This window comes from Euprymna scolopes, chromosome 5 (genome assembly GCF_053919585.1).
Source record: "Euprymna scolopes isolate OS-2025 chromosome 5, ASM5391958v1, whole genome shotgun sequence".
Lineage (NCBI taxonomy): Eukaryota > Metazoa > Mollusca > Cephalopoda > Sepiida > Sepiolidae > Euprymna > Euprymna scolopes.
The window spans coordinates 168,079,675-168,103,963 of NC_136486.1; the positions used below are offsets into that span (position 1 = coordinate 168,079,675).

Sequence of the window (24,289 nt, forward strand, 5' to 3'; positions counted from 1 at the left end):
TATCTGGCAGGAACAGGTGTGTCAACATGGTTATGCCGTATAAACACCTATAATAATCTTTAACAAAGGGGTCATTAAAGAAAGGAAAATAAGGCCCTTCTTTATACAACAAATTATATATTTAAACGATCCACACTGTTGAGTGTAAGTTGCCAGAAGTTTAAAACAGTGAAGAAAGAAATAAAAAAAAATAATAATATTCGGTTACTGAAAGTTTTCTTGTGGCAGTATATCTACAAGTGATGATAGCTTTGCTTGGCATCTAGGTGACAGAGGCAGAAGAGAGGACATCTTTCTTCATGGGTACCTAGAGGCTCTGTCTGTTCTTCAAATTCGAAAGGGTCTGGAGGTATCACTTTAAATTCATAGCCCTTGAGCCCCTGAAGGGGCATAGGCCATCTACAACTTTGTAGATGCTTTTGTAGCGAAGAATTCTTTTTACAGGGTGAGGGTGCTCGCCCTACATCCAACCTTCCTAGAAAGTAAATACAGCACCTAGCCTTCCAAAATGGTCACCCATCTGGTACTGGCCAGGCTCAACATTGCTTAACTTCGGTGATCTGGCAAAAACTGGTGTGTAAACGTGATTGTACGGTACCATATCACTTTAAAGGTTTGATCAAAATAGATATGCCAAGGAGACTGATTAGTGGATCTTGTGACCAGCCTCACTAAGACTAGTCTTAGTAGCAGCATCAGTGATAACAACTACAATAGCAGGAAGGCGACAGTGGCCCAGTAATTAACAACATGGGCTGACAATCTGGGTATGCATAATTCGAACCAGTTCATTCCACAGAAACACTTTCACTTAAGAACATTGCCAACTTTCATGTAGTCCCTTCCATAAGTATTCAATATCCTTCTAGAAAGAATTCTTTATAGAAAGATATCAAGGAAATAAATGCCAATCAAAAGCATTATCATAGATAATGCTCAAGAACACTAACAACAAAAACTAGCAACGACAGCTGCTATTACAATTTTGAATCTATGCTTGATTTCACAGCTCGCCACTGATTGGTGCAAGCATTTAACTTCCTTTCTAACTTGTCCAATTAGAGGCCATCTTTGAGGCAAGCTGTGTATACAACCAAAGATTATAAAAAGGGATCACACAGCATTTACTATATTTTCCTTTCCCACTAGTCAGAACTGACATCACTCACGTTGCTAGGATCAACTCCTAAGTTTCTCTATTAGGACTCGATAGACTTTGAAGAGGAAACACAAAGTCACTTTCGTTTAAGAAAAAAAAAAAGAAGCCAACTTCATACCCGGTGTATAATTTTGATTTTTTAAAAATAATAAACGCGGTTTTTCATATATATTTTTATGCTTATTCGCTAGGTAAATGTCTAAACATTCTTGTAAAAATAAACTTTAATCAGTTTTATTCTTTAGAAAAAATAATTCACGAATACGCCAAACACAATTTTATCAAACAAAGTCACTTTCGTTTAAGAAGAAAAAAAAGAAGCCAACTTCATACCTGGTGTATAATTTGATTTTTTTTTTTTTTTAAATAATAAATGCGGTTTTTCATATATATATTTTATGTTTATTCGCTAGGTAAATGTCTAAACATTCTTGTAAAAATAAACTTTATTCAATTTTATTCTTAAAAAAATAATTCATGAGTACGCCAAACAGATTTATCAAAAATTAGTTTTGTTTTAAAATCGAAAACATTGACGTCAACTCCGTTGTTGGATATTAAAAATAATAAACGCGGTTTTAAATATATTATTTTATGTTTGTTCATGAGATAAAAATGTAAAAATAAGTTTGGGTTTTTTTCTGTAGAAAATTGTTTTTATCACGGATTAAAATTTGGCGCTAGGCGTACTTTTTGGCGAGCTGGCGTGCCAAAAAAGAATTCCCCCAAAATTATTTTAATTCAATAAATGTTCAGATAAGTAATGTTTTATTTTGTATTACTTTAATCTTACCGGTTCTGACTGAAATTGCATTGTCTCCCCCTGTTATGTGCTCTTCAAATGAAACCAAAAAAATTGTTTTGCAACAATAATTGCACATGTAGTCCCTCCTCATGTTATTTACTTTTTTTTATATAGAAAAAACTTTCTTAATATGAGGGAGGGAAGGGTCTTCCTTTATCTATTCTGTACTTTCACCTAACAATTTGATAAGCAAAAAATACCGCCAGTAAGCGTAAAGAATAACCAAAACGAAATATTATTTTTGTACTTTTAACCTTCTGAATTTATTTATTTTTTTTTACTTCGCGCAAATCTTTTATATGGTAAGTTTATTTGTCACGTATTTCGAGTCTGGCGAAGTCAGCGTGATTGCGAGAGAAATTGTGTAAGGATTACTTTTTTTTTTTTTTTTAATATTATGACACGAGGAATCATTTCGAGTAAAAATCCAAGAAATACACATTTTTAACAATGTAAACACTAGTTAATGAATAACAAGTTATCAACTATAACAGTCGCCTTTAGGCTTATGGATTGTTGATGTAAAAATAGAAATGCCGTGTCCAAAACAGAAAACGCAACGAGGGAAAATTTGAAACGCGAACGCATGAAATGTTTGTCATAGGTGTTCCACGAGCTTATGAATTCCTGTAAGGTGCCATTATCTAGAATAATGAAGAAAGTGCTTGTTTCTTTTCCGGTTCATTTTCAGATCTCGGCGTTTCGCTTTTTACATCAACAAGCCATAATTTCAAATGCGACGGCCAAAGTGTGTAATTTGTTATTTAGGTGCTACTGATGTACTTACTGATCCGCGCTATTTTTTAAATCGTATTTCCAAGTTTAATTATATGTTGTTTTTTTTTTATTCAATTGTTATAGTACAGAATAGGTACAAAACACAATCCCCTCCCCATGTTAAGAATGGCTTTTTAAATAACATTATTTGGGTTTGTATTACACATAGATTCGAAAAAGTTGTCAAAAAACAAATATATAATAAATGTTATCAAAGGCAAGATAAGTTACTTTTCTACCAAACTGGATATATTTTTCGTGTTTTTATTCAATGTAACATGTTTATTCAGCTCGAAAACCATACAGTGTTTACCGATGTATTGGAAAATTCAAGATGGCGTCTGACTCCCTCTTTAACACGGTAAGTTTCGGAAAATGTGTTATAAATAAAAAACTATTCGGCGGGTTTTTAATAGTATTTTGTATATTTTTTTTATTTATAACACCTTTTCCCAAACTTACCGTGTTAAAGAGGGAGTGAGGCGTCAGGCGAGGCGCCAGGCGGAGGCGCCATCCAATACATCGGTAAACACTGTATGTTTTTCGAGCTGAATAAGCATGTTACATTGAATAAAAACACGAAAAATATATCCAGTTACGTAGAAAAGTAACTTATCTTGCCTTTGATAACATTTATTTGTTATATATTTGTTTTTTGACAATTTTTTCGAATCTATGTGTACAGTAATACAAACCCCATTATTTTAGCACGGATCAATAAGTGCATGAGTATCGTTATTTATTATTTTAATGTTTGCATATTTAAAGTGTCGTCGGTTTTGTAATTACTATACACATCGATGCGAAAAAGTTGTCAAAAAACAAATATATAACAAATAAATGTTATCAAAGGCAAGATAAGTTACTTTTCTATTTAACTGGATACTTTTTTAGTGTTTTTATTTAATGTAACAATAACATGTTTATTCAGCTCGAAAGACAGTGTTTACTGTTTACCGATGTATTAGCGGTGTCAGAAATTTTGTGCAAATAGCGAATAATTCCACCCCATCTTTCCAAGCTTATAACTCCTCGAAAAATGCAATTCAAGCCCTAATTTTTTTTTTCAATTAAAGGAGCAAGGACCAAGATTTCATTAAAAAAAAAAAAAAAAAAAAAAAAAAAAAAAAAAAGTGTTTTTTTTTTTTTTAAAAAGGTTTTAAACTTCGGACTTTACAGGTAAAATTCTACGAGAACAATATGTTCTTTTTGTTTTAAATTTGAATATATTATGTATTGACCTTTTCTCTTCAATTTGTGAGTAAATAATTATGTACTTAAGCGAGTCTAAATTAATTATTATTAGACATTTACAAAATGGGAGGCGTGAATTATTCGACCCCCTGTCTTTCCAAGCTTATAACTCCTCGAAAAATGTAATTCAAGCCCTAATTTTTTTTTTCAATTAAAGGAGCAAGGACCAAGGTTCCATTAAAAAAAAAAAAAAGAAAAAACAAATAACGTGGTTTAAAAAAAAGGTTTTAAACTTCAAACTTTACAGGTAAAATTCTAAAAGAACACGATGTCTTTTTTTTTTTAAATTTGAATATATTATGTATTGACCTTTTCTCTTCAATTTGTGAGTAAATTAATTATTTACTTTCCAGGTACTAAATTAAGTATTTACTTTTTAATAGACACTTAAAAATTGGGATGGGGGGGGGGGGGGTCGTGAATTTAAAAAAAAAAACGTTTGTCTAAAATATTATATTCGATTTATTGGAAAGAACATAAAATTTCACACTGACCCTGAAAATATCGTAAAAATAGAATCAATAGAAAAATTTTGATAGATTTTTAAAGTTTAAAGATTGAAAAATATTGAGTTCGGAAAATTCATTACTGTTTTAAAAAAAAAATAAATATTTCTATTACTTTTAAAACAACTGTAATAGTTTATTTTGGAAGTATAATCCATAAAGAAAATAAATAACCCACTTTTAACAGAGAAATTCCGAGATTTTTATATTGTATTCGCAGTTTCGTGTTAGGGGTGTCAAAAATTCCTACAAAAATTCTGATACCGCTACCGATGTATTGGAAAATCTAAAATGGCGCCCGACTCTCTTTTGAACAGGGTAAGTTTGAGAAAATGAGTTAAGAATACGAAATTATACAAAATACTGTTAGAAACTCACCGAATATATGTCAGCCCATGTCACAGTAACATATTAAGCGAGTTAGGTAGAAAAGTAACTTATTTTGCTTTTGATAATATTTGTTATATATTTGTTTGACAATGTTTTTGAATCTGTGTACAAACTCAAAGTATCTATTTCTCAATACAAAATGCGTATGTTTTAATAGATTTTAACTAGAAATGATTTCCAATGTAATAATATTTAACAACAAAAAAAAAAAAATTAATACCTACACAGAATTTTTTCAACTCACGCCATGAGTTTATGACTTTGCCTTGCGTCTTTTACTTCAAGTGTGAACATTTTTCACTGTAAAATATTTTTAAAATAATGTTATGACGTCAATCAACATTTTCTTTTACATTTTTCTTTTTGGTAATTTTTTTTTTTTTTAGTTTAATTGCAGCTCTACACTCACCTTTAAAATGACGAGAATGAATATCACATTTAAATTTGGGGCAGGCAGGAGAATTTTCTGGATATTAAGTCATTTTCTTTCCAATGTATTAATTTAGTGTAACACTCATGCGTCATGCGCATTAAAACTTATTCAGTTGAGGGGGAAAAACATGGCCGATAGTGAAAATATAAGGGATTGCATTGACTAATAAAGGTCTTAATATCCAGAAAACTACTTGTCCGCCCCAAGTTTAAATGCGACATTCGTTTTCAGCATACCCGTAATGGTGAATGTTCAGTTGCAGTTAAACTAAAAAAGAAAAAATTCCCATTTTTTCACGACGTCAATCCTTTTCAAGTGTTGAAAAATCGAGTCGTCTTGCTCGTCAGAAAAATATGAAACTCATTTCTTCCAATTCCATTATTAATTTTAAGTTTCGGTTATAAAGATAGTGAACAACAACAAAGAAAAAAATTTCTGTTTACATAGATCAGCCCGTGGTTGCCCGTGTCAGTTTGGTAAGATCCGATAAACGCGTTCCGTTCCAAACAACCGAAAGGCGACTACATAAAATTAAACTCGAGTTCCTTAAACGGAAGACTAATAAGCAATAACACTGATTTATTTACATTGTCTTATTATTATTATTATTTTACTCAAATTACCTTTATTTAATTTTGTTTTGTAATCTACTTTCATAACTTTTCTGAAATCGCTTGCTTTTTTAATTTCCTTCCTCCCCGTTTAACAATAGTACCAACATGTGGAAATTTAAATGTAACGTGAACAAATATGCTAATTCATCACTCAGACTGCTTCCCCTATAAATCTGATCCCTACCACAGTAACCCTATGCGATTTGTTTGGGGTGAACAAAAGTTAACAAGCCACGCATACATGGTCCTCCTCTAGTACTGCATGTGAGATGACACCACAAAAAATAGTGAAGAAATGATGTGAGAAGCATGAAAAGGGTCAACGTTGCCTTCACATTTTCGCCAAGTTTCAGAAAAATCTAATGGATGGGGCAAAAGTTATGGTGTAAAAAATGTAATTTTTCCAATTTGAGGGAATTTGTGACCCCCTTTTTAATCTCCTGGGAATGCCGAATCGCAGTAAAAATGGACAAATGGTGCAGTTTCACGCATTAAGACACATATGTTTGAATTCAGCATCATAGAAAACCACTATAGTGTGAGAAATTCCAGTTACAATGCCATTTGCATGTTTTAAGCCGCCTATGCACATTTCTTGTAGGCAGCCTGTGATTGGTTAATTTGTATGGACCAAGATAATTACTTGGTGCTTTTTTGTAAACATCCATTTTGTTTTTCAGTCTACAAAAACTTCCAGCAAGAGCGAGACTCACCAAAAGTCGGCTGTGAGAAGAATACCTTATCAAGAATGGAGCTGCAACAATTTCTTCATGTTTAAATCACCTAAATGTTTGGTGAAAAAGGACTTGAAATCTCTACAAGCAAAGACACCTTTATATTGTGCCGAAGATATCCTAATTAGAGTATGGCGTCATTTGAACATTTTCATCATGTTTATATCACCTAAATGTTTGAACTTTTCTCAATTTAATTAGGGTCCCAAGATTTATGCCTAATTAAAGGCACCAGGACTCTTGCCAAGAACACCATGAATTATCATGGACCTTTTTCAAAGGAAAACCACGCTACCGCTCCAACAAAAGGAGTTAACTATTGGCTCCCAATTTGGGAGGCAAAACTGACCCACCATTTTGCAAGGACTGTACCCGGACCAATAACCTTTCTTTGATGTTATAACTGAATACAATTTGAGTTTAAAGGTATGGTTTTAGAATTGTGGAATTATTTTTGCCTCAGCCAGGAAGTATTGAGTTTGTGAGATTAATTTCTCACAACAGACAAATATCAAGTTTTTGAGTAATATGAAACAAAAGCCCCAAAAACGCATGTTTTGTTTTAGCCCTAAAAGTCCCATATGGATGCAAACCAGAATTTCGCCAGAGTCACCCATACTGAATTTATATTAAGAACAATGATGTCCACATTTTGGCCAAGTTTCAGAAAAATTTAATGGATGGATCAAAAGCTTTGGATAAGACAGGGGAGGGGAGGGCAGTAGCCCTCGATATATCTAAGGCTTTTGACAGGGTATGGCACGATAGTCTATGAAAATAAAATTGTATGGTATTACTAGATAGATGCTTAGCATAATTAGATCCTTCTTAAATGAGAGACGAATCCAGGTTGTCCTCGATAGGTGTACGCCCAAAAGAATTTGATATAAATGCGGGTGTACCTCATGGATTGATCCTTGGACCTTTATTATTTCTGATATTCAGAAATGACTGATAAAATTGTCTCTGAGATGGGTATATTTGCCGACAACACCACGCTCTATAGCAGGCACGTGGGGAAAACTAATGAGCACATATCTAAGGTAATGGCCGAAACCCTAGAGGAGGACCATCAGTCCATAGTAGAATGGGGTTAAAAATGGATGATAACAATGCTGCCAAGACACAGCTTGTTTCCTTTAATAATTACGTGAAACCTTACCATCCACCAATAGCTTTGGCTAGAGATACTTTACCTGAGAGCACTTCATTCAAGCTCCTTGGCTTAATGTTCACAGGAAACATGAGTTGGAATAGATACATCGAGATCATGGCTAAGGCTGATGCAAAGAAGGTAGGCTCTCTCTATCGTGCTAGAAAGTTACTTACGCCTGAAAGTATCCTGTACCTCTACAAAGCCACCATTCACCCATGTATGGAGTACTGCTGTCACATTTGGGCTGGTGCATCTGCTACTAGTCTCTCGCTCCTGGACAGGGTCCAAAAGAGAGTCGCCAACCTAATAGGTCCTGAACTGTCATCTAAGCTTCAGCCCTGTCCCACCGACGAAATGTTGCATCCCTCTGCCTGTTTTACAAGTATTTTAATGGTGGATGCTCTGACGAACTACAAGCCCTTGTACCCCCTTGGCGAAAGTACCCCCGACAAACCTGACAAGCAGCGAAGTTCCCACCCCTACATAGTTGAGATCCCTAGATGTAAGAATGCCTTTAACTCTAATAGCTTCTTCCCCAGGACTGCAATACTTCGGAATTCTCTTCTGGTTTCCTGCTTCCCCAACTGTACTGACATGCAGAAGTTCGAGTGTAATGTGAACAGACATCTTGCTGCTAAACTCCTTACATAGTACTCCTGCAACTTAGGTTCATGATAGTACATCGAAGTGGCAATGTGCCTTGTTTAAGGTGAAAATGTAATTTTAAAAAAGTTATGGGGCAAAAAGTGTCATTTTTGGCCATTTTTGAGACATTTTTTACCTCTTTTGAGCCCCTGGGGACGCCGAATCCCAGTGTAAATGGATAACGGTGCAGTTTTAGGCCTTAACACATGTATATTTGAGTTGACCACCATGAAAAACCACTATATAGTCACCATGTTTTTGTTGAGAAATATGAAAAAAGAGCCACAAGAAGGGCATTTTTAGCACTGAAAGTCCTCGGGGGCGTGAACCAGAATTTTGCCAGGGTCATCCATACTGGATTTATATTAAGAACAATGGGCTCCACATTTTGGCCAAGTTTTAGGAAAATCTAATGGATGGATCAAGTTATGGGGCAAAAGTGTAATTTTTTGGCCATTTTGGGGCATCTTAGACTTCTAAGCCCCTGGTGACACAACGGGAATTTTTGCAAAAATTTTTTTTTTTTTATACTGTGCACATCTATTTAATGAAATACAATTCATGGCAAAATTTCAGGAAAAACTAATGGACGGTTTTCTGGCAATCATCCCGACTAACGGACGCTGTTGAAAACAATAAATCGAGGGATCAAAAAATCTGGCTATTTTGACCAATAGCGTTTGAAAAAGAATTAATGGCCGAAATCACCTGGTAAATTAAAATTACGAAATATGAAACGAAACGTGTTGCGGCTATTGAAAGAGAATCGTTCATTTAACTGGAATTTGAATAAAAATAATAAAATAAATGAATAAAATCGACTGTTTTTTTCCACACGGTGGTCACTACTTATCAAGGCCCGGAAGTCATTCAGGGATAAGGGTTATTGCAAGTACATTACGTTAGTGTGGAGATTTGATGAAGTGTTTAATTAAGGGGGCGGTTCATTAGGAATTTGTTAACGTTAGACTTGAAGACATCCAAGTTGTAGTCAGGTGGGAAGCAGGCAGATGGAACAGTTCCACAGGTGTGCAGTTCTAAGAAGGAAGCTTTGTTCATGGAATCCGCGTTTTGATTTAGGCACAGATAAAGAGTGGGGGAAATTTTTCACAGTGGATTCAGCTAGACGGGTGTTTTTCGTGAAAGATTGGTGAGGGGGGATCAGAGATTGGAGTTCAGACGAGCACCTGCCATGGAAATAACGATAAAACAAGGATATGCTCGCAACGTCTCTTCTGTGGGAGAGAGGTTGCAGGGTAGAGAAAAGGACATCCCCCACTAAGCTACGAAGTCTATTTTGTATTCTGTCAAGGCAGGATAGGCTGTTTTTAGCAGCTCCTGCCCAGATATGGCAGCAGTATTCCATCCTTGGACGTACTTGGCTTTTATGTAGATAGAGAATTGCATCAGTAGTGAGATATCTTCTGGAGCGGTAGAAGGATCCCACCATCTTTCCAGCGACCTTGGCAACAGATTTGATGTACGTGTTCCATTTCAGATCAGGAGTAAAGGTCAAACCCAGAAGCTTGTCAAAACACGGGGCCTCTCTCAGACGAGAGCCATCCATACCAATTGATGCCAGATGGGGATCAGAGCGTTGATGATGTAAGGATACGAGTTTGGTTTTAGATGCATTAAAGGTAACCAGCCACATCTTCCCCCACTGAACCACGCTCTCGAGATCAGAGGAGAGAGAATCAGAGAGAACTTTGTCATTTACAGCCTTTGATGTGTTGCCGTAGATGGTCGTGTCATCAGCATAGATGTCAACGAATGATTTGAGTATGTGTTTAGGGAGGTCATTGATGTAGATCAGGAAGAGAGTTGGGCCCAGGATTGACCCTTGAGGGACTCCAGCATTAATACTGCAGGCCTCTGATTTTTGTCCATCGACCACTACTCTTATGAGCCTATCGGAGAGAAATGATTTAATGATTGAGAAAACATTTCCAGTTATACCGTAGCTGGAAATCTTGTGAAGTAGACCCTTATGTCATACCTTGTCGAAGGCCTTTGATATGTCAAGAGCAATTGCCCTAGAAAGGAAGCCTTTGTCAAGAGATTCACTAATCCTGTGAGATATAACCGTTATCACATCTGCGGTAGATCTTGCAGAACAGAAACCATATTGTGCATCACTAAGAAGGTTGTTTCTGCTGAGGTGGTTGACTATTCCTCTATTTAATATGGATTCCAACAACTTACTCATGACACACAGGAGACTTATTGGTCTGTACTGAGAGGGAGATGACTTATCACCTGAATTCTTAAATACAGGGCAAACTGATGAGGTTTTCCAGAGAGTCGGAAAGCACTTCTTAAGGCAGCGCTTAAACAGTTTCGTAAGTACGGGAGCAAGTTCTGGTTGAAGCTTTTTTAACACTATAATTGGGATGCCGTCAGGGCCAGTTGCTTTACTGGAATCAAGGTTCTTGATTAGCTTGGCGACCTCATGCACGGATATTTGTATGTTACCTAGCGTGTTCTGTGTTATAGGAGGAAATATGGGGAGTTGATGGCCTTCGTCGCATAGGGTAGAATTAGCTGCAAAGTTCTTGGCAAATAGTTTGGCCTTGTCTGATGCCGACGAGATGACCTCTGGTCGATTGATAATGGTTGGGATAGAACGCACACTTCTGTTCAGGATCCTATTTGTTATTTACCAAAACTGGTCGGAACCAAGCCGCTGATCAGCTACCTTGGATTTAACAGACTGGGCATATAGCTCTCTTGCATTTTTTATTACTCTTTTACAGTGGTTGCTGGCAGTCCTGAAAGCAGCTTTAGTCTCAGTGCATCTATTACGTTGGTAGTTATGGAAAAAGTGATTTCTGTGCGCGATAGCAGCAGCACATTCTGGGGAGAACCATGGCTGGCTGTTAGGTTTTTGTTGGAATTTTTTAGATGGTATGAATCGGTCTATGCCTACAATTAACTATTCGGTCAGATCTGATACTTTTTAAACATGGAGTGCAGAGGTAAATCAGATATGAATGTACGGAAGTTATCCCAGTCAGCCATAGAGTATCGGTATACAGTACGGTGGAGGGGTACGTCTGGGGACTTATTACATTTCGTTTTTATCAACTGATACGACGGAGTGGTCTGAGGATCCTAGAGGAGAATGAACGGAACATGAACATAGCTCAGGGGAACTTGAGAGAAAAAGTTTTTGTTGTTGTTATTTTTTTTTTTTTGTCGTTGTAAATTGTAAACTACTTTTTTGAATAAATGTTACCCATAGAAAAACTAAAAAAAAATAAAAAAATAAAATAAATGCTATTTCACAAGAATTTAAATTTAAATTAAACAAACGAACGAATTTAGTCACAACTCCCTTTTCGTCTTCAATGTTTTATGTTTTATTCAACTTCTCGTTGAATGCAAAATATTTCGATAATAAAAAAAGAAAAACAATTGATTTTATTTATTTATTTTAGTCGGAAAACCAGACAGATTTAAGTAAAAAAAAAAAAAAAAAAAAAAAAAAAGGGTGCTTCTAAAGTTTATCGCCGAAACTGGAGACGCCATTTTGCGCACCTGTCGTTCAAATCCAAGGGATAAATGAGTATTTTAAACTTTGGCCGAAGTTAGAAATAAATAACAAAAAATATTAAACTATATATTAATTACTTCCGGAAAGAACTATGAACAAAAGTAAATAAAGAAAGTAAAATAGAACATATATCCGTAATTGTTTAATTAGACATGTTTCGATTTAATTAATGAAAACGGGAAAGTTTTTCATGAAATGTATGTGCATATGGGTTTGTTTTACTTACACATAGATTCGAAAAAGTTGTCACAAAATAAATATAGAACAAATAAATGTTATCAAAGGCAAGATAGGTTACTTTTTTTTACCTAACTGGATATGTTTTTAGTGTTTATATTTAATGTAACATGTTTATTCAGCTCGAAAAACATACAATGTTTACCGATGTATTGGAAAATTTAAAATGGCGACCGACTCTCTCTTTGAGCCGGTAAGTTTGTGAAAATGAGTTCTAAATAATAATAAAAAAAAAAAAACGGACAAAATACTGTTAGAAACTCTCTCAATATATGTTACCGTGATATAGGCTGACATATATTCGGCGGGTTTCCGGGGTTCTAACAGTATTTTGTCTGTTTTTTTTTAAATTTTTATTTACAACTCATTTTCCCAAACTTACCGTCTCAAAGAGAGAGTCGGCCGCCATTTTAAATTTTCCAATACATACATCGGTAAACACTGTTTTTCGAGCTGAATAAAATGTTACATTGAATAAAAACACTAAAAACATATCCAGTTAGATAGAAAAGTAACTTATTTTGCCTTTGATAACATTTATTTGTTCTACATTTATTTTGTGACAACTTTTTCGAATTTATGTGTACAGTAAAACAAACCCCAAATTAATTTAAATGAAACCGAAAAATCATTATCCAGTTTAATTTTGTTATTTATTTCATGCTTTTCGGTCATAGTTTAAAATATTGATTTCTCCCTTAGATTTCAACGACAGTTTCGGCGGTAAAGTATACAATTACCCCCCCCCCCCCCTCGAAAAAAAAAATTACCTATGTGTTCAGTAACGACCATTTGTTGACCATAAAGTGAGTAAAAAAAAAAAAAAAAACACTAAAAACTTATTCAGATTGGTAGAAGAGTAACTTATCTGGCCTTTGATAACATTTGTTATTTGCTTTTTTTATCACTTCTTTGTTCGTAATAGTTGGAAAAAAAAAACAGTCGAGTTTATATTCATTTATTTTATTATTTTTATTCAACTTCCAGTTAAATGAACGATTCTGTTTCGTTTCATATGCCCGACGTTTCATATTTCACAATTTTGATTTACCAGGTGGTATTTATTTATTTTTCGAACGCTCTCGGTCAAAATAGCCCTTTTGTTTATTAAATTGTTAGGTAAAAGTACAGGATAAATAAAGGAGTTGTCGCCTCTACATTTAAGTAAGGCTTTTAATGTTATTATTTAAAAAAAAAAAAAAGAAAAAAAAAGCCATTTTTAACATGCAGAGGGGCAGGGGCAACAGGAAGTGAAGTGGAAACTTGAATCATAAAGATAACCGAATTTCCTCGGCCCAAAACACGCTGACAACAAACCACGTTGAAACAAAATAATTTACAATATGTAATTTACAAAAACAAATGGTGGTACTCACACTAAAATAATGACATTATTTAGAAACCCATTTTTAACATGGGGAGGGTACTTTCACCTAACAATTTAATAAACAGACGATGACGTAAAACTTTAATTTAACTTGAAAATACTATTTTAAAAAAATAGCACGGTACCTTCTCTGCATAAGTACCAAACAACTAAACTGTCCGCACAACAAAAATAAAAAGCAACAACAATTAAAAAGAACTACAATACAACAATGTAAATATATTAGTAAATAATGTAATCTCATTAAATCCGTATTTATTTTTCCGTTTTCCGTATCAGGAACCCGAGTTTAATTTTGCGTGGTCGCTTTTCAACTGTTGTAACTTGTAATCAGATTTTATCGAGCTAATACTTGCAGCCATGAGTGATCATCTATATAAACACCACTATTGAAAAGATGCAATGAGCGAAAGTAAAGAAGCACTTGTTCAGTATACGCGTTTCTCCTTTCTTTCTCTTCTGGACAAGCCACGAGGAAATAGCTAAGATTCCGTGACTGTAAGTTTATTTTTATTTATTTTTTAATTGTTGTTCGTTCAACTCAGTCGATCAATATTCGAGTTCGTATTACTGTACAGTAGTACACTACACATAGATTCGAAAAAGTTGTCAAAAAAACAAATATATAACAAATAACTGTTATCAAAGGCAAGGTAAGTTATTTTTCTACCTAACTGGATATGTTTTCAGTGTTTTTATTTAATGTAACATGTTTATTCAGCTCGAAAAACATACTGTGTTTACCGATCATGTATTGGAAAATTCAAAATGGCGCCCGACTCTCTCTTTAACACGGTAAGTTTGGGAAAGGTGCTATAAATATAAAAGTAGACAAAATACTGTTAGAAACTCACTCAATATATATTACCGTGACATAGATTGACATATATTCGGTGGAGTTTTAATAGTATTTTGTCTAGTTTATTATTTATAACACCTTTCCCCGAACTTACCGTGTTAAAGAGAGAGTCGGGCGCCATCTTGAATTTTCCAATACATCAGTAAACAATGTATGTTTTTCGAGCTGAATAAACATGTTACATTGAATAAAAACACGAAAAATATATCCAGTTAGGTAGAAATGTAACTTATCTTTCCTTTGATAACATTCATTTGTTATATATTTGTTTTTTGGACAACTTTTTCGAATCTATGTGTGCAGTACAAACCCAAAAAAGAAAAAAAAAAAAGAAGCTAACTTGTGAGTGAATACCGTCTCCCTCATTTGGCTAAGTCACGACCGGTCGTGGCCAAGCCTAACAAACGCATTTTTCACGAACACCAAACATCTACTATAACAATGATAGCTATTTTATTTATGTTAAATCCAAATACAATAAATTTATAACTAGAACCACCCGACGTTGCCGGAGGAGGGTATAGATAAACAAATACAGTTAAAAATAGTATCACATTTTTCTCTCTGCTCTATCGTTATTTTCATGGCAAGTGCTCGTCTGAGCTCCAATCTATGCCCCCCCCCCTGCCATTGCCAAACTCTTACGGAAATCACTCGTCTACAGAAACCACTATCAATATCCTCCCCCACTCTTTGTCGATTTCATGAACAAAGCTTCTTTCTTAGAACTGCACGCTTGTGGAACTCTCCTCCGTTTGCCTGTTTTTCAGCTGACAATAATATGGTCGTCTTCAAGTCCAACGTAAACAAGTTCTTGATGAACCATCCCCTAGGAATATCAGAAATTTGGAGGAATTTTTGACACCCCTAACAGAAAACTGCGAATAAAATATAAAAAACTCGTAATTTATCTTTTTAAAGTGGGTTGTTTATTTTCTGTATGGAATATACTTCCAAAATAAACTATTAAAATTGTTTAAAAAAAAATAAAAATATTATTTTTTATTCTTTAAAAAACAGTGTTTACAAAATGCCGGCGTGCCTTCATGCAGCCATTTTTTTACGTAATGAAATCAATTGAATTTTACGAGTTAAATATTTTTCAATTTTTAAACTTTAAAAATCTATCAAACTTTTTCTATTGGTTCAATTTTCACGATATTTTCAGGGTCAATGTGTAATTTTATGCTCTTTCTAATAAACCAAAGATAATATTTTAGACAAACGGTTTTTTTTAATTCACCCCCCCATTTTGAAATGTCTATTAAAATTTTAATAATTAATTTATGTAACAAAGTTTTATATATCACAAATTGAAGATAAAAGATCAATAAAGAAAATATTCTAATTTAAAACAAACAAAAAAAAGAATATTTTTTTGGAAATTTACCTGTAAAGTCCAAAGTGTAAAACCTATTTTTTTTAAAAACCACGTTGATTTTTTTTTTAATGAAAGCTCATGTTATGCTTATATCGTATTTTTTTTGTTTTTTTTAATTTTATTTTTTACACAGTGATCACCACTTATCAAGGCCCGGAAGCCACTCAGGGATAAGGGTTATTGCAAGTACATTACGTTAGTGTGGAGATTTGATGAAGTGTTTACTTAAGGGGGCGGTTCATCAGGAACTTGTTAACATTGGACTTGAAGACATCCAAGTTGTAGTCCAGTGGGAAGCAGGCAGATGGAACAGAGTTCCACAGGCGTGCAGTTCTAAGAAAGAAGCTTTGTTCATGGAATCCGCGTTTTGATTTAGGCACAGATAAAGAGTGGGGGAAATTTTTCACAGTGGATTCAGCTAGACGGGTGTTTTTCGTGAAAGATTGGCGAGGGGGGACCAGAGATTGGAGTTCAGACGAGCACCTGCCATGGAAATAACGATAAAACAAGGATAGGCTCGCAACGTCTCTTCTGTGGGAGAGAGGTTGCAGGGTAGAGAAAAGGGCATCCCCCACTAAGCCACAAAGTCTATTTTGTACTCTGTCAAGTAAATACCGGACGCTGACGGCAAATTTTTCTATTTCATTTAATGTTTTCTTTTTTTAGATATTTAAAAAAAAAATTCAGTCGATAAAGAAGTATTAAAATATATCACTCAAAAACTCGTGTATTTCATTAAGAGAATTTAAAAAAAAGAAAAAACAATCGGTGAACTGGATTTTTGTTTTAGGGGAAAAACTTTTAAGTGAATGTGCGTTTCTTTTTAACTACGGAGGACGAAAAATAATTTTGGTTAACATACGCAATAAAAAAGACATTATTTATGCCCTTTTGACGAATCCATATTTGATAAATTTCATATTAGCAGGAGGAGCTCTTTAAAGCTTGGGGCAAAACACGTTCCGAAAATGTGATTTTCTACGATCCTTGCTTTAAAAAATCCTTTTATTTAAAAAGTACATGGAATTTAAAATATAAATATGGATAAATTCTTAACAATGAAGAATGGAACTACCCATTTAATAGTATTTTTTTTTTTTTTAGGTAAGTGATTTTTTGGCATTTATATATATACATATATTTATAAGCAAATCAAAATATGTTGATTTTCTTTATATTTTTTTTTTAAAGAAAACCGCTTTAAAAAAACAAATATTGCATAATTTTCTATTAAATCTGTCATTTTTTTTTTTTTTAAATTTGGTCTTTGCTCCTTTAATTGAAAAAAAAATTAGGGTTTGAATTACATTTTTCAAGTAGTTATAAGGTTCGAAAAATACTAAGTTGAATTATTAAAGTTCTGATCATCATTTTTAATGGCCACTTTCTAATATACCTAGCCGTCCCTTTAATAATCCAATTTACTAAATTTCCACTACTAACGATTACTACGATATTGCTCCATTGACTACTGTATACTCATTAACCCTTCGAGAGGCCGAGCCTTGATAAGCGGTGACTCTTATGTAAAATAAAATAAATAAAAATAGATAGAAAAACCAATAGTTTGATCTAGTTTCATGGCTGTTTTTGAAACAACTATAAGTAATTTATATATATATATATATATATATATATATATATATGGTGTTAATGCAGAGAGTGATCCGCGCTATTTTTTAAATCGTATTTCCACGTTTAATTACAGTTTTTTTTTATTCAATTGTAAAGTTAAAGTACAGAATAGGTACAAAGCACCATCCCCTCCCCATGTTAAGAATGGCTTTTTAAATAATAACGTTATTATTTCAGCACAGATCACTCTCTGCATGAGTACCATATATATATATATATATATATATATATATATACTCTTTATTTGTTTTTACATAAGCAATACTATGTTGTTATACAGTCATAAGCATGTTTCGGCCAATAACTAGAGACCTCCTCAGGCGATTCGGCTTATACGAAAGCAAAGTTTGCAATGAAAATATCAGGTCTTTCTAGTCAGTCGTCACAGGAAGTTAATATCAGGAGGTTCCGTCAAATGTTCTGAAAAATAAGAGTTTAAGACCCAATAGGGATGCGAATTTGAGTCTGTGTTGAGATATAGGAATGAATCGGAAAGGGTGGGGGTTAATGGTCAGGATAGAGGTAATGGAAGACTAGAGAGTGTGATGGCCACTCTAAATTTTTAACATAATAGTGTGTATAGATTTAAACAGTAGTGGAATACGAATTATACATATCTATGCTTTAAAGGCTGTTCAGATTTAATGGGGGGTGGGTCATTCAGTTATAAAAATGCTTTTAATTTGACTAGAATTTTTTATGTGGTCAGAAATGTACAACAACATGTTGCCCTCTTATATATTCCTGCCCACCACTATCATCCCTACACACATCAGTGAAGAGGCTAAGAGATAAGGAAAAAAAGAAAAGACACAAGAGCGAAAAGAAAAAAAGAAAGAAGGGAAAGAAGAACAATGAAAAATGATTTATTGGTGGTGATTCTAAGGCATGTCTTTCTCCTTCGCATTCACCCCCAACCCTGTACACTCCCTTACTTTCATCTCAGCTTTTTTTCTTAATTTACTAAGGGCGAAGTTTTGAAAGTTGTATATAGCAATAATAATAAACTCTCAAAATGTATACAATTAATTTATCTCCATGCTTAGATATAATCATCTACTCTAATTGTGATAATGATGATTTAAAAAAAATAGAAGGTAATGGAGGATAAACATGATGGTGACTGATATTACATCATAAATATCACAGTCACCAACCCTAAACCATGAAAGATTTACTGGAAAAGGGGAGGTGATTTTATAAAATTACTCAAATTCAGTTCAGTATCTTTTTTTTTTTTTTTACCATAAACTGAACCAGGTTGAAGGTACAGTGAATCCGATGAAGGTTTGTAAGTGTATCATGTAGTTTCTGACTTTTAGCCGGACATATAAATGCACACAATTACGACTTTATATCCTAAGTTTTTTATTCTCCTTAATTCCCTCTATTGTCTTCATTCTTTATTTCCTATGGTTTCAGTGTTAAGAGTTTCCCGACCACGTTTTTTTTTCCTCCATTCGAAAATAATTATTTTTATATTGTTTTTAACGCAAAAACGCTAGAAATCACAAAAAAGAAACAGAAGAGTTCTAATTTTAACAAAAGGGAGGTAAATGTTTTATGAAAATCTTTGGCTAATTCAGCAAAACTTATTTTCACTAATTATCTTCAAAAACTGTTTTCATTAATAATTAATTTTCTACCTATGCCTTTTTCGTAATTTTTGGATATGCTCATTACTGTGACATGACCATTCAGTAGATACCATTGGTTTCACTTGAAAGTTCATATTTCAATTGTTGAATTTCACTACAATAACGAAGAATAACCCCCACAAAATGGTTCCATTTTTGAATGAGTAAAGAAAAAGGTAAATAAATCTCTGCCTTTTGAAATGAACGTTGGTTTTTTGATAAAAAAAAAAATTGAGAGCAATTTTCTTTCATAAAGCAATTGCAAACTACTAAAATTGTTTTTAAAATCAACTTTCTTTTTAGTACTGTTAAAAGCATAGTTTTATTTCTTGAAATTTGTCAAAAAAGTATTTTTTAAAAACTTAACACTTTTGATATTTTTCAGCAATATTTTAATTGATAAATTTTATTCTTTTAAAAACGTAAAATTATCCTCGATCTATTGAATTGCTTCTTATTTTTCTTTTAACTTAACCGTTTAAATCGTTTCTATTTTTCTGTTTTGAACAACTCGGCACTTTATTTAAAGGGGCTAGATTCTGCCTCTATATCGGTGACAGTACTACGTGACCCACCGTTCCTTGAACACAGAACAAGGCTAGATTTTCGGACCCTATCTTATTACCTTAACGCCAAAATAGTGTCAAGTTTGAGTCAAAACGAAAATAAATATTGGTTATTTATTAATTGCTCAAAAAGTCGCAAAAAAAAAAAAATATTTTATTTTTATTTTTTTTTTTTACAAAGGCATCACCACATTATCAAGGCCCAGAGGCCACTCAAGGATAAGGGTTAAAGAGTGTACAGTAGAAATTGGTCAATATAGTAATCATTAGTAATGAAAATTTGGTAAATTTAATAACTTATATGGAACGGCTCATCAAGAACTTATTTACTTTAGACTTGAACACAACCATATTGTAGTCAGCCGGAAAGCAGGAAAACGGAAGACAATTCCACAGGCGTGCAGTTCTAAGAAAGAAGCTTTGTTCATGGAATCTACGTTTAGGTTTAGGCACAGATAAAGAGTGGGGGAAATTATTGATAGTGTTTACAGCTAGACGAGTGTTTCTTGTGAAAGTTTGGCGAGGGGGGACCAAAGATTGAAGCTCAGTTGAACACTTTCCATGAAAATAACGATACATCAGAGACAAACTCGCAACATCTCTTCTGTGAGATAGAGGTTGCAAGGAGGAGAAAAGGACATCTCCTACGAGGCTACGAAGTCTATTTTGAACTCTATCAAGGCAGGACAAGTCCTTTCTAGCAGCTCCTGCCCAGATGTGGCAACAGTATTCCATCCTTGGACGTACCTGTTGTGGGGGCGATAGAGAGTAAATATATTGGTAGAAGATTACATTTTCGCATGATTACTGACCTTTATTGGATGGGTTTCTGCCACTATTTTGTTTCATTTTCGATTTTTAAGCGATTATCGAGAGTACAAATAACTTTAACGAAACTCCCATTTGGGGGGGGGGGGGCAATATGTTTCTGTACTGTTTTGAACTATTAAAAAGTGTGTTTTTATTACTAACTTGATTTTAATCACAAAACGTTTAGTATGTCACAATCTCAACCATTATCGCATTTTCGAAAAGTCCGCCTCTAATCCTGACTTTTACCTAGAAACACATGTAAAATGGCAACAAAATGGTATTTATTTATTTATTTATTCTCTCTCTCTCTCTCTCTCTCTCTCTCTCTCTCTCTCTCTCTCTCTCTCTCTCTATCTCCTACACAAAAGGAAAATGTGACACAAGGTCATTTAGGGAAAAATCATTCAATTAAATAGAGGGCATTTTAGATCACGTGATTACCCTCCCCACATACATAAACAAAAGTAATTTTGTCATCTGTTCTTTAATCTGATCCAACAATGCTCAATACTAACATTAGAGATTTGTGGGGGGGGGGGGTCAAATGGCAAATCGAGGTTTCGATCTGTGTGTGTGACGTTTTGATAGCTTGGCTCTGAGGAGGTCGCATGGATCGAAACCTCGACTTGTCGTTATAAGACAACCCATATATATCATATGAGGTAATCTTTACGTTTACTGTTTCCATTTAACTTCCGGTTGCTTATCTGCATGTTAAGAATATTTTTTTCTCTAAATTATTTAGAAAAGCCCTGCTTAAGTTGCTTAACATAGTAAGGAACATATTCTGTACTTTCACCTAACAATTTAATAAACAAAACAAACAAAAAAATACTGTACAAAAATAAAAACGAAGGCGCAACCGGACGTGAAGTGGAAACAATAATCGTAAAGATAACCTCATATGAAAAAAAATTTATTTTCTTAATTAGACCGCAGAAATCGTATCCATTAACTTAGTTTGGTGTTTGCGTAGATTGGTGATCTTAAGCCAACGCCAGCATATTTCTCTTGTTTGTCATACTGAATTGGTCGCACAACTCTTTCAACTAAAACCTACGATAAAACTCTGAATTCGGTAAATTGAATTTATCGAATTATAAGTACAAATAGAATTTATCATAAATTGTATTTGTACTTCTTATTATTTTTCGATCGGATCATTTTTCGTTAGTTTTGGAATTTATACTAATTTCGAGACGGCACGTAAGTATGTAATAATGTTTTCACCTGAAATGCGGCAAATGCGTTGGCTTGAAAGATCACCAATGTAAACAAGTATCCTTACTTTTTCAACCGTTTTATTCTTTTGTTGTTAAGAATTATTTGTTATCTATAAAAATAATTAGCGCCAAACACGGTGATAGTAACACGTCATTATTATTATTTTTATTATTGTTAGTATTCAAATCCAAGTCTCAGTCATTAACTATGGATCCTCTAAGGAAGCCATGAGGACCCCTTCCGGCTCAAAACACAAAATATCACATTTAATTTTTTTTTTTTTTGTTAGAATCAAATTCAGACAGAATAAACACGATTGAAGTAAATTAAAAAAAAATAATAATTAAGTTTTTTGTTATTATTATCATTATTATTACCTTTCTTTAAATGTATGATGATAATGTCGCTTAAAGGAAATCCGGATGGAATAAAGACTTGCTTTGGTTGCTCCAATTACCGCAGTAGTAACACTAAATTGCAATAAATAGCAGTCGTAATGGCCTTACTAATAGTAGTAGTAGTCGTGGTGGTGGTAGGCGGCATTTCTTGTTCTTCAGTTCCTATCTTAACACTCGTTATTCATCATCATCGTCTACAACAATAACCAAGAACCACTACTACTTACGATATCATGATCACTACCGCAAAGTGCACAACAAAAGAATTGTGTCGATAACTTTGCGTGCCGCCACTATCATGCAAAGAATCATCGCTATAAAGTTAAAAAAAAAAAAAAAAAATGGCTACATATTACTATTTTATCACGACTGCTACCATCACGGCGGTTATCCCCCCCCCTCCTCGTTTATATAATTAACTGCATCACCATGAAACCAGCAGTCAGTCAAGGAAGGAGGCTGCTGTTGGTGAAACGTGACGAGACCCACGTGTCTTTCACTGCTCTTCCCATGCTACTTTCCGTGCCATTTATTTAGCTGTACATGTTGGAAATGGCGCGTTGCTGTTGTAGTGGTTACAGAACTGTTGGATTTGAGTTCTATCGCCGGGGGAGGAGGGGGGACTATAGCACACCGCTTTTACTAGTGGGTTAGTAATAATAATTAGTGGGTTAAAATTAAGTTTCGCCCGTCTTTGTTGATCCTCAGGAAAAGTCACTTTAGGTTAATGTTTACTAGTATTAAAATATTCCGTTATACTGAAAAAAAAAAAAAAACCCAGCCAAGTTCGTTTGCATATTTTAAAACTGGTAGACACTAATCAGAAGTGACTTTTCCCGGGCATTCACACACACACATATATATATATATATATATATATATATATATATATATATATATATATATATATATATAATTTTTATTGTTATATAAACATGCTCACATCCCGCTGCTACAAATAGCCACTTGTTTCAATCAAACAACAGATATCATCAGGCAGCAACTTGACTATTCAAAAGTTCAATGAATAATGGATTTTTATTTTAGGTAGGAACTCTTTAAAAGTTGGAGTTAAAAAATTTAAAACACAGAACTTTAATTATAAGATGTAAAGAGGGAGGGGCAATTTAAATAAAGTTAAAAGATTACAATGGAGAGAGAGTGATTAAGAAGAGAAAAAAAGAGAAATAGAGAAAGAAAATAGAGAGAAAAAATATATATATAATATGGAGAAGAAAAAGAAAAAAGATATAAATGGTTATTATAAAGAGAATAAGGACTAGAAGGGAAAAGAGAGAATGATGAGAAAGAGAGAAAGTAAGAATTAATAGGAAGGGAATCTTAAAAAGTTGACAGTATATAGAAAAAGAAAAAGATCTGCGTGTCAACCAATTTATGAACAATTATACAATTCAGTAATGAGACACGTTATTACAAATACAAACAGAAAATACAATCTAAGCGTTAAAAATGAACATGTCAAAAAAGACAGCGAATGTATCCAACCAACATATTTATCATCTCACATACGTCTACGAGTAATATCACCGCAGTTCAAACATACGTCTACAATTAATTAAGCCCTTTATACTAAATGATATAAGTTTAAAGTTTTCGCGTTTTTATTAAATAAATATATAAATAAAAGAAAAAAATAATAATGATAAAACAATATTAAAATTAATAATAATAATAATAATAATAATAGTAATAATAAAAATAATAGTAATAATAATAATAATAATAATAATAAACAGAATAAAATTAATATTTATTATCATTTTAATATAACATATTTAGCCATAAGAGGGGATTAAATAAATTAAATAGGACTAATAATTATAAATAATAATCTACTAATATTTATGTATATAAAAAGAATACAATACATTTATATATATATATATATATATATATATATATATACATGCATATAAGTAAAGGTGTAACTCTATACTATTAAGTTGAAAGTTTAAGCTAGTTAAGTATAAATATAAAGTCATATTAAATCACAAATTAATACATTCAAGACAGTATTACTAAAAACATAGATACAAGTACACTTACATATAAATATATAAATATATTCAGCCAAAAGAAGTAATTAAATCAACAAAATACTC

General features: G+C 33.4%; 2 protein-coding genes across 5 annotated transcripts in view; one reads left to right on the plus strand and one right to left on the minus strand.

Annotated features, from left to right (window-relative positions):
- Nucleotides 1-22,259, minus strand: part of LOC145277034 (uncharacterized) — a 297,662-nt gene extending 275,403 nt beyond the window's left edge. The window contains exon 1 of the mRNA XM_080128657.1: nucleotides 22,146-22,259. The gene's annotated coding sequence lies outside the window, so the exon portion shown is untranslated. The remainder of the gene's footprint in view (nucleotides 1-22,145) is intronic.
- LOC145277035 (peroxisomal leader peptide-processing protease-like) overlaps nucleotides 1-24,289 on the plus strand; it is a 214,181-nt gene that overhangs the window by 62,848 nt on the left and 127,044 nt on the right. Inside the window, exon 1 of one of the 4 annotated variants that reach the window (XM_080128663.1) lies at nucleotides 1,975-2,266. The exons of 1 other annotated variant lie outside the window; for it this stretch is intronic. The gene's annotated coding sequence lies outside the window, so the exon portion shown is untranslated. Of the gene's footprint in view, nucleotides 1-1,974; nucleotides 2,267-13,318; nucleotides 14,152-19,226; nucleotides 19,342-24,289 lie in introns of those variants that run through there. 2 more of the 4 variants (XM_080128661.1, XM_080128664.1) reach the window with 2 other exon arrangements.